At 40.2% G+C, this 12147-nt stretch overlaps 1 pseudogene; it reads left to right on the top strand.

The window, feature by feature from the left end:
• The first annotated feature begins 1181 nt into the window (after nucleotides 1–1181).
• LOC129640851 (rho GTPase-activating protein 20-like) lies at nucleotides 1182–11133 on the top strand (annotated as a pseudogene).
• The last annotated feature ends 1014 nt before the right edge of the window (nucleotides 11134–12147 follow it).

The following is a 12147-nucleotide window of genomic DNA, read 5'->3' as shown; positions in this document are numbered from 1 at the left end:
CCTGGAGGCGAGTTTGAACTCCATGCTGTTTTGAGCCGTATAGCTTTCCTTCAGACTCTGTGTGTTAGAATCTCTGAGAGTCCACCTCATCCTCAAATGTCTCCTCGTCTCCTCTCTTGAAGTCAACACTAGTCCCAAGTCTCCTTCAGCTGAGTCTACTCCCCCTTATGATGCAAAATGTCTCACACGGATTTGATATGTAACTCAAGTGTTTAAGCATAAAGTACGCATCCTCTGACAAAGATGAATCATTTGCTCCTGACAGAATGTGTCAAAAGAGAGTCACAGAGTTTGGACTGTGCTATATCAAATTAGTGTATTGAACTGTAAGCATTAACTCGTTCACTGTCCACTATCTCTGCAAGCACTACACTAGATGCAGGGAATTTTATGGTATATATGAAGAAATTTATCATATTAGCTACGTGCTAGCTACTACCCCAGACCTTGCGTCTTTCACAGAACATTTAGGCGGTAGCCATGACTATCATCACCCCCACTTCACAAATGAAAATCAAAAGAGCCTCACCCAAGTATGTGCTATGCCCAAAGTCACACAGTGGATGACTGGCATACAGATTCCACATTCCTTGAAAAACCTGGCTCCAATATCTGTTATCTCTCTAACTCTGCAGATAGCAGAGGACATGAAAATACAGGAAAAGGAACTAGAAAGGCTGATGAGAGAGGAATGTCATCGGAGAAGGAGGAGAGGCGTATTCAGCTTCATTTTGAGGGGAGGGAATACAGGAAACAGGACTGAATGGGGTGGACAGTCCCTGGAAGGGGAATAAACAAAACGAGAATGAATATGGGAAAAAGATTTCCACACGTAGGGAAGAGCATCTATAATAGGGAATAATGAGAAAGGAGTGGTGAAGGAGGAGAGGGTGAATCTACAAAGGCCTCAAAGCAGAGACGTTTAACACAGTAAATTCATAGAAACGGAAAATCTGATTACACAAGTGTTTAAAATCTTTCAATGTATGAATGTCAAATCGCTTCTTGGGTCGAAAATATATTTAGAGACACTGAAGAAAAAATTTCAAATTGACTTCGGTGCTGTTCTAGAACTGTACCCTCATATACCACAGCTCTGTCAAAACAGGAGCAAGCTTGTGCTCTGGGCTTCTAGACATGAAACGTCCCAAAGTTTTCTTTTCTTTCCTTCCCTATAGGATATGCTTTCCTTTATCAATAAAAAAGGGCCATTCACAGAAGGCATCTTCAGAAAATCAGCCAGTATAAAATCATGCAGAGCCTTAAAGAACAAACTAAACTGTGGAGACACAGTGAACTTGAATGATGAACCAGTTCTTGTGATATCGTCGGTCTTAAAGGTAAGGAACGTTTGAGCATTATCCACACACGGTAAATCTGAAGCTATATGACTGGTCCTTCATTATGAGTGCCCAAGAAACCTAATAGGCATAAGAGAGGAAGGGTCTGAAAAGTGAAAAACACTTCACAAAGCCAAAACTGAAGGAAGGTACCTCAAATGTTATAAGCCCCATACATTAGATATTTTCCTTTTTCGTTGCACATCTTGACTCCGGAACACTCCATGCAAAAGAATAACAATATATTTCAAAATACCCACTTACACATTGAGTGTTTACCAAAACAAGCTTCCTGCTTTGGATGACTTCCTCATCACCTTCCTAATGAAGGCCACATTTCCAAAAGAAAATTCATATTAAGCTTTTGGAAACAGTTAACAGAAGTAACTTCCCAGGTGGCTCAGACAGTAAAGAATCCGCCTTCAATGCAGGAAACCTGGGTTCCATCCCTGGGTTGCAAGGATCCCCTGGAACAGGGACTGGCATACGACTCCAGTATTCTTGCCTGGAGAATCCCATGGACATGGAGTCTGGCAGGCTATAGTCCATGAGGTGGCACAGAACTGGACACGGCTGAAGCAACTTAGCATGGAGGCAGGACAGATGTTTACTCACTATGGTAAACTCGTGTGTTTAGTGTGTGTGTGTGTGTGTGTGTGTGTGTGAGTGTGTCTGTGTGTGTTAGTCTCCTAGTCGCAGCCGACTCTCTGTGATTTCATTGACTGTAGCCCAGCAGACTCCTCTGTCCATGGAATCCTCCAGGCAAGAATACTAGAGTGGGTTGCCATGCCTTTCTCCAGGGGATCTTCCTGCCAGGGATCGAACCTGCATCTCTTGCATCTCCTGCATTGGCAGGCAGGTTTTTTTTTTACCACTAGCACCACCTGGGAAGCCCATTTGGCTTACAATGAATCAAAAAACGCTTAGTGAGGCCACCAAAATCTCTGATCACTTCATCATCCTTCCTTCCCCTGTTTCACAATGCCTTTTACTTGAAAATTAGTGTAGGGATGACTCCACCATTTGTTCCTCCTTTTATCTCCCTTACCATCTTTAATGGGCTTTGTTAACATTTGTAAGTTTAGCCCACCAGCCAAGGTTACAGTTACACGGTAACCAGTTTTACTACGTGCCTAATCTTATAAATCTTATTATTAAAGCGACTGCAACAATCAAAATCTGTTTGGAATTTGACAAAAGTCAATAGATTTATATAAAAAATAGACTGAATTTGAAATGATACAGCTAAATCACAAGTGTGTAGTTAATTTTCTACCAGGGCGATAATACAACAGAAAGAAAAAAATTAATCAATCCATCTTGGTGCTTGTTAGCAGCTATGAACAAAAATATATTCATGTAGTAATTACTACAGACAGGTTATTAAAATTATCTTAGAAACCAAATAACATATGGTGTTTCCTTGTCCCCTATTAATGTTCGATTGTATGATAATAGCAACAGTGCAGATATGATTTAGAGTTGACCCCTACTACACTGGACCCATAATAATACACACTAGGTATGCAAATAGCAAGTAGAGTGCTACCCTCTCAAAGGTGCACACTTGGAACTGATTTGATTTTTGAGCAAGTGTTTCTAGGCTCTTGCCTGTTTCCATGCTATAAGCACAGACTAGTAAGAACCGGGTGGCTACTTATGGGTACAGGTCTTAGACAGTCCCAAAGTTTTCTCTTCCTAAAGTTGATTGATCTTGGTGGGGAATCAAACCTTGCAACTTTGGCCTTGAGAATACCATATGTCAAAGCATCCATGGAGTTGGTCTAAATCAGAAATGAATATATAGTCAGAACCACTTTGAGTTTTTCATTAAATTGTCTATAAACAGAGGTCCAATAGCAAATACCCATGGCATATTCTGCATGAGTCATGTCCTGGCTTAACCATACTCAGTCTCACCAATCGATTCTACAGCACAGGGTTCAGGAGAGAGAAGAGACACACTCCAAGTGCATGTGGTTTGGCACACAAGGCAAGGGCCCTACCACACACTCCCAGACTCCCAGAAGCCAAAGCCGATGACATGGTTGAATGGCATCAACAACTCCACGGACATGAATTTGAACAAGACCCAGGTGTTGGTGATGGACAGGAAAGCCTGGTGTGCAGTCCATGGGGTCACAAAGAGTAGGACGGGACTGAATGGCTGAACTGAAATGGAGTGCTTCCTCCTTCCAAATGTACTGCGGACACTCCCTAAGTAGCCTAGTGAAACCCTGATGACCATGATTGGGTACTGTATACCAATTAGAAGAAAAAGTATGAGAGGCCTCAGTCTTTGTACATTATCTTCATACTCTGTCCTCAGTACTCAAGAGTGCCAGACACAAACAGCAGCTCAATAAGTACTGAAAGAAGCAAACACTATCAGGATTACAATCATGATAGATGGCTTAGAAACACTGCCTAAAGAAGATACTATTAAGAGAAGTCAGGCTGTATATTAAGACCAGTGGAAGCAAGTTGTGCCTTTGAAACTGGCAAGGCAATGCAATCATTTCCTCTCAGTCTTGCACAACAGGTTACAACTTCATCTATTTTAATAGGCCCCATTCTACAATAGGAGGCCTTGATCATCAGGATAAAGTTTCCAGGCCTCCTCTTAGGAAGCTGACATTTGCATATTCTCTCCCACAGGTGTCAAGTTGCAATGTATCTAAATTTTCAGTTTCCTCTTTGGGTGGATATATTCCATTCAAAGTGTTGTAAGGGTAACATGTAGTTTACCCTTGGGGCTTTTGATTTATTTCTAACACCTGCTGCTTAAAAGTCTGTAGAACTGAACTTTTATATGATTTTTTCTTTTTTTTTTAATTTAATTTTATTTTTTAAACTTTACATAATTGTATTAGTTTTGCCAAATATCAAAATCAATCCGCCACAGGTACACATGTGTTCCCCATCCTGAACCCTCCTCCCTCCTCCCTCCCCGTTCCATCCCTCTGGGTCGTCCCAGTGCACCAGCCCCAAGCATCCAGTATCGTGTATCGAACCTGGCAGCTCAACTCCAGAAAAACAAATGACCCAATCAAAAAATGGGCCAAAGAACTAAATAGACATTTCTCCAAAGAAGACATACAGATGGCTAACAAACACATAAAAAGATGCTCAACATCACTCATTATCAGAGAAATGCAAATCAAAACCACTATGAGGTACCATTTCACACCAGTCAGAATGATTTTTTTCTTTTTAAGAAAACGATTGAAGCTATTTCAATACTAGTTTTTTCCCAGGGAGCACACATACTTCAGGTTTTCTCTTAATATGTGTATAAGAGCATGTAGGGGTGTAATTTTGTTTATTTCAGAACTTCTCTTTCTTGAATTACGAGTAAGCATGTGTCTGAAGTAAAGAAACAAAATGGGCATGTGCGTTTCTTTTCAAGAAACTAATAGGATTTAGGATCAGTTATCACCAGACCTTGCCAGTTTGTACTAATGTGTTAACATGTACACAAAGAGTAAGTTCCAGGCGATAGAAGGAGCTTGAGCTTCATTCTCACTGCAGCCCAGACTCTGCTTTTATGCTTCTAATTTTAGTTGGGGAAATTCCATCCACTACTTCTGGGTGTGCAAGGCTGTGGAGAATGACAGCCAAGCTCTGTGTGAATCAGTCTGGGTGGCTGTGAAGGAATTGTGGACTGAATTGAATTTTTCCACTAAATATTTTCTTTGCAATTTCTCCATTGAATTTATCCTAAGAATAATATATGCTTTTTGATCTATATAAGGATTTTCTTCGAAATATCCAAGGAAGCATATTTACAGCCAGTCTGTATGATAAATGGCTTGATGTTATTGATCAAGGGAATGAGCAGGAGAAAATAACATCGACCCAGAGGTAATGATGCAATAATTACTCAACTCTGAGAAAATACAACCAACATACTCTTAGGAAAATATTAGCTTATAGTTTACAGCTGTGTCCTCTAAAATAATGACCAGTATTACGAGGTTTCACTTGATCATGCCCATGGAAGCCAGTTTGAAGAGAGATGCATGCCTTATTGGTGACACTGTAATTGCTGTTTTTCCCCTAATCTTATTAACATGGAATGCTTGACCATTTTACACCTTCTGAACACATGAAAGTGTTGGAGATGAATCCACTGGTCTAAAATGAGATGATAAAGAACCAATCCGCCAGTGGTATGATCTTAAATACAAACACATAACTAACCAGAGCAGGTCTTACCTGGTTCAGGAATTAAATTCAGTGAAACGTTTTTGTATGCATTCATGCCTGGAACTGTGAGAATGGACTGTGTACATGGTATAAAAAGAAGTAATTTGTTCTCTGTATTCCCACTTACTAAGCAAAATGACTCGCTTTATTTATAAGTGTTTTTTTCTGTCCTTAGGCTTCTAAACCAGCTGCCGAGAGCCAATGTAGTTTTTCTGCGATATCTTTTTGCAGTTTTACACAATATTGAGCAACATTCCTCATCCAATCAGATGACAGCTTATAATTTATCAGTGTGTATTACACCAAGCCTTCTTTGTCTGCCTAATTCTGGCAGCTCAGAAAACCTCACCAAACAGGTAATGAGATCTCTCATTTTTATGCCTTGCGGAGCAGAGTCCCCATCTTAAACCTGAAGTCTGCAGTAGTAACTCTGATGAACCAGTTTTTAAAGTGCACATTTTAATTACACTGCCTTGGAGTGGCAGAGTCCTACTCTGGTTGGGCATGGGAAGGTGTATTATAACTGAGAACAGTTGACTCACTTCCCCTTTGCTACCCAAGAGGTTAAAGGATAGAGAGGTAAGAGTAGGATGATATGATAGAAAAAACGTGGCTTTGCAATCGGAGAGCGAAGGTTCAACTCTCAGCCTAATCACTGAGGGTGTACAAGCCTCCAGACTATGATTTCATCATTACCCAATGATGACAACACCCAATACATCTGGTCACTGTCGGCACATCTTGGCGGCCTGGGCAATATGAGCACCTGAGGCTCCACACATACTGGCCGCACTCTGCCAGCTGTGGCTCATTCAGCAAAGTATTTGGCTTCCGTTGTGTCTCCGCCAGAGAATGAGGAAGCTAGTAAAATATTTCAGAACATCCTAACAGAGCCACAACATGCCTAATAAGATCACAGCTCTTCCCCAAGCTGCCCCAGACAGCAAGTGTGAGGCATGGCAATGTAGTTAGACAGACAGACATGTTTTCTCTCCAGATGCTTTCTTCCTTCACAAACCCTCCCACCCTGCACAGAAACCTCTGCTACCCACGTTTCAGATATTTCTTCACCGAAGTGAATTTCACAGTTTGTGTTGTATTCGATACTTTATAAGTTTTAATAAGATGCTATATATAAATCCTATCTCAATAAAACTAGGAAAGAGGGATGGTATGCAGAGGAAGGAGGGAGGAGGGTTCAGGATGGGGAACACATGTATACCTGTGGCAGATTCATTTTGATATTTGGCAAAACTAATACAATTATGTAAAGTTTAAAAATAAAATAAAATTAAAAAAAATAAATAAATAAAACTTAATAAGAGAATATACATTTTTGCTCCAAACATCCTGTGTGGGGTGCTTAAAAGTCATCCTGGTTTTAAGCATGTAACCATCATTACAAAATTTAAGTTATTAAAGCAGACCACATATTATAACTAGCCCACTGACTTAAAGAATTTTAAAATTTGAGCCCAAAGTACTCTTGAAAGTATCAGTTATTTCTTAGAAAAAGCTGATGTATATATATATATTTTTAATCAAGTCTGAATTTTTCTCAGACTTCTTTTGCATTGTTTGTTAGAGCCAAGATTCATGGATGAAATGTGATTTACTATTACACCATATGTACAGTAATACCCCATTTTTTGCCCCTTCGTGTTACAGATTTCTTTCATACAATTTCTCATTGAAAACTGTCTCAAGATATTTGGAGAAGATATCACTTCTCTCTTTGGAGAGATCTCAGTGAGTTGTGATAACAGTGATATCACTGATATCATTGATAACAGTGAGAAGGTTGCAGGTACGTGAATAATGTAACTGGCTTTGATGCCAAAGACAGAAAGGCTGCCAGGGGTCAATGGGAGATCCTAGAGCCCAAAGCACATTCTAAGGGCAGTAATTTCCATCTGCTCCAAGACATGGGCAGTTTCCCACTTGTGAGATCAAAGAAAGGATAAGACTGTTCTGATTTCAGGAAGCTACTAGTAAGCTTTAGGAGACATCATGGTTCAGTTCTGTTCAGTTGCTCAGTCGTGTCTGACTCTTTGTGACCCCAAGGACTACAGTGACCCCAAGTCCTTGGGGTCGAGGACTGCAGCGCGCCAGGCCTCCCTGTGCATCACCAACTCCCGGAGCTTACTCAAACTCATGTCCATCGAATCGGTGATGCCATCCAACCATCTCACCCTCTCGTCCCCTTCTCCTCCTGCCCTCAATCTTTCCCAGCATCAGGGTCTTTTCCAATGAGTCCGTTCTTCACATCAGGTGGCAAATCATTAGCATTTCAGTCTCAACATCAGTCCTTCCAATGAATATTCAGGACTGATCTCCTTTAGGATGGACTGGTTGGATCTCCTTGCAGTCCAAAGGACTCTCAAGAGTCTTCTCCAATACCACAGTTCAAAATGAACCGCCCAGTATGTTATCACATTTGGAAATTTTTAAAATAAAACTTGAAATGCAACTCATATATAAAAGATGTGCTCTGGCTTAACCTAGGTTGATGGGCCCAGAGCACTGCCTGGTTTATTCCCCTCTCCTTCCTTTTTTCTGGGCAGTGGTCCCTGAGGCACTGCAGGTTTCTAGTGCCTTTGAATTAGGTTGGAAAAAAAAAAAAAAAAAAACCAGCATCATTGAGGAAAAAAAGGACTAATGTCAGAAAAACTTTCCAGACTATCAACTCTTGTACCACTGTTTACCAGTTGCGTTAACTTTGGCCAATTGTTCTAGCTCAGTTTCAGTTTCTTCATCTCTAAAATGTGAATAAAAATATCTAAATCTTAGGATTGCTGTAAAGATTAAATAAGATAATTGATGTAAAACAAATCTGTAAAGAAGCAATTAATAGGGCTAGAAGAAGTTCTCATGAGATTTGAGTTAGTACTACTTGAGCCTAGCAACAGTGGAAACAGTGCCAGACTTTATTTTGGGGGGCTCCAAAATCACTGCAGATGGTGACTGCAGCCATGAAATTAAAAGATGCTTACTCCTTGGAAGAAAAGTTATGACCGACCTAGATAGCATATTGAAAAGCAGAGACATTACTTTGCCAACAAAGGTCCGTCTAGTCAAGGCTATAGTTTTTCCAGTGGTCATGTATGGATGTGAGAGTTGGACTGTGAAGAAAGCCGAGAGCTGAAGAATTGATGCTTTTGAGCTGTGGTGTTGGAGAAGACTCTTGAGAGTCCCTTGGACTGCAAGGAGATCCAACCAGGCCATTCTGAAGGAGATCAGCCCTGGAATTTCTTTGGAAGGAATGACGCTAAAGCTGAAACTCCAGTACTTTGGCCACCTCATGCGAAGAGTTGACTCATTGGAAAAGACCCTGATGCTGGGAGGGATTGGGGGAAAGAGGAGAAGGGGACGACAGAGGATGAGATGGCTGGATGGCATCACTGACTCGATGGACGTGAGTCTGAGTGAACTCCGGGAGTTGGTGATGGACAGGGAGGCCTGGCATGCTGCGATTCACGAGGTTGCAAAGATTCAGACACGACTGAGCGACTGAACTGAACTGAACTGAACTGAATATCTGAGAACATGTTCAAACTAAGTTAACTGTTTGCTTTCATTTCATCAGTGACAAAAGAACAATCTCTTGAATCCAAGTGAGAATGACAGTTTTTTACAAAAAGGGACAACTGCAGTATGATGCCATGACCTCATCAAGGATGGGTCCATCCACTGACCTGTCTACAGTATTCTAAGGCCCCGAAGATTACAGTCCCCATAATCACACTTTATCCTTGCTTTTTCTTTATCCTATAATAAATCTCTCACTCAAGAACACTTTTTACAAAATATTTGCATAATTTTGTTGAGTTTGAATTAAATGCTCAGATCTTATCCAGAAATAAATGAATTTCCTGGCACAAGAATGAACATGAGGCACTTCAACCAAGAAAACTACTTTGGATCATTCAATGAAAAATAAGACCTTTCAAGGTCCCAGCTTATACCATTTCAGTTTTTCTTGATCCCATATATCCGTATTTGAGAAAATATTCCCCCCAAAGTATTTCTTCTTTCATTCCTACCATATTATTTTTTGTACTGTATTGTCCATTTTTATATTGATGCAATAAAAATAGGTTAGAGAACCATTTCATTTGCTTATGATTCAGTTTAACACTTTGGTAGAGGCTCAACTGGCAGTTTGGGTCTCAACTAAGATCACTTATGAACTTTTAAGCACTTGGCAGCTCAACCTGGAGTAAGCTACATGTCTGCTGTTTGAAGTTGGCTCTGGGTTGATCCCCACGTCTTCAACAAGAAAACCGGCCTACTTCATATGGTGGAAGAAGAGTTCCCAACAGCAAGAGAGGCTTTTCAAGAGTCACCGTAGAAAAGGGCTCCACAGAAGACTACAAAGACAATGAGTTATTCATTATTTACTGAGGAAAGTAAGGGAGTTCCAGAAAAACATCTATAGTCAGCTTCACTGACTATGCTAAAGCCTTTGACTGTATGTATGCATGGTGCTCAGTTGTCAGTCGTGTCCAACTCTTTGCAACCCTATGGACTGTAGCCCACCAGCTCCTCTGTTCATGGGATTTTCCAGGCAAGAATACTGGAGTAGGTTGCCATTTCCTCCTCCAGGGGAATCTTCCTGATCCAGGGATCAAATCCATGTTTCCTGAGACTCCTGTGTTGGAGGTGGTACCTTTACCTGCTGAGCTGTCAAGGAAGTCCTTTGACCATGTGGATCACAACAAACTGTGAAAAATGATTAAAGAGATGGGAGTACCAGACCACCTTACTTGCCTCCTGGGAAACCTGTATGCCGGTCAAGAAGCAACACTTAGAATCGAACATGGAACAGAGGACTGGCTCATGATTTAGAAAGGTTGTATATCATCACTCTGCTTATTTAATTGATATGCAGAGTATATCATGCGAAGTGCTATGCTGGAGGAATCAAGTTGGAATCAAGATTTCTGGGAGAATTATCAACCTCAGATATACAGATGATACCGCTCTAATGGCAGAAAGTGAAGACAAACTAGAGTCTCTTGAAAAGGGTGAAAGAGGAGAATGAAAAAGCTGGTTTGAAACTAACCATTAGAAAAACTAAGGGACAGCTAGGTCATTTCCTCAGAGGATAAAAAATTACAGAAGCATAAGAGAAACAGAGAGCATTTTATGGCTTATGCGTTTTGAAAACTTAGTTTCCTAGGAAACAACAACAACACATGGCAGAGGGTAAAGATCTAGGTGGAAACCTCATGGGAAAAGCCTTAAATCATTAGGTGTATGGAACACATGCCACATTTCATAAATAGAAACCAAGGGGAATTAGGAAGCCCCCAGAGAACAATTAAATAACATGTCTAAGAAAGATGGGGCATCGTACATTCATACAGAATTTCTTGTACCTCAACATGGAACAGATCAGTGAAGTTATTCCCATCAACATGAGAATTACCGTATGGAAGGAACAAAGAGAACCACTGGATTTGAGTAACACATGTCTCAGTAATAGTGGTACAGGCCAATCACCTGGGACAAGAGAGCAAGTAGGACCTTTCAGCAGATGTCCAGCATACACAGATGACACAGTGGATAAATGTCATGCCTCATTCCACAATCACCTAACTCCTTAGCATTAGAAGACCCCAGAACATGATACATTCATGGAGAAAATGGAAAGACTTTGAATTTATGCCAATCTGGGAACAAAGGATTACACTAGGAATGTACCATTTAAAACTATACAACAGTACATATCTTAATATATTACAGTTTGTAGACTGAGATTGATACCAATATATATAGAATACTTGATCCATGCATTGTTTCCATAGCAAGGGTTCCAGGGTCAAATCGGTTTGGGAAATGCTAGATTTTCCTACCGGAAATCAAAATGCCCATTAACATAGTAATGTCTTAGAGAAGACTCACAGTAAAGAAACTCAGTATTTTCCACATCTGACCTGAGAGGTCGTTTTGGAGGAACCCTATTAATGAACGATCCTAGGAACATACATATATCAACACTGCTCTTAGTTTATCTTCTTAGGTCACAGAAGATCCTCTACAATGCAACCTGCTCCAGTAATCCATTTTTTCTTCACTATCTCTCAGTGTAGATCCTTTTCTTTAGCTGGGTCAGACACTTCACTGTTTCCTGAACAAGATACATGCATATCTCTAAGTATAATTATCAACTCCTCTTTGTCTCTAAATATACACAAACTAGATAGCTACTTGGGTTCTACTCGCTCAGAAATTTCACAAGAGACATCTGTGACCATTCCAGCTCAAATTAATTGCTCTTTTATAATGCATAAACATTTGACCCCATTAGATATTGGCTCCTATGCTGCTATGCACCATCAGGAATTACACTGGTATTTTTATACATAGCTCAACAATCCAAATTCCTCTGGTAAATGATTATTCGTTGTGTTAATTTTATATTACTTTTAATGCCTGGGTAAATGTCTACTAAAAAAAGGTATAAATGAACTTTTGAATTTTTCTAAGAGTACAGAAATTACATTGACTGGTAATGACTGCAAATTTTAAAACCGAAGAGGTAGAAAACAGCACAAATGGAATTTCAGTGAGTAGCAGTAAGACATAAGTTTTA

The sequence above is a fragment of the Bubalus kerabau genome, unplaced genomic scaffold, assembly GCF_029407905.1.
Source record: "Bubalus kerabau isolate K-KA32 ecotype Philippines breed swamp buffalo unplaced genomic scaffold, PCC_UOA_SB_1v2 scaffold_50, whole genome shotgun sequence".
Classification (NCBI taxonomy): Eukaryota; Metazoa; Chordata; class Mammalia; order Artiodactyla; family Bovidae; genus Bubalus; species Bubalus kerabau.
This window is presented reverse-complemented; position numbering and strand designations above follow the sequence as displayed.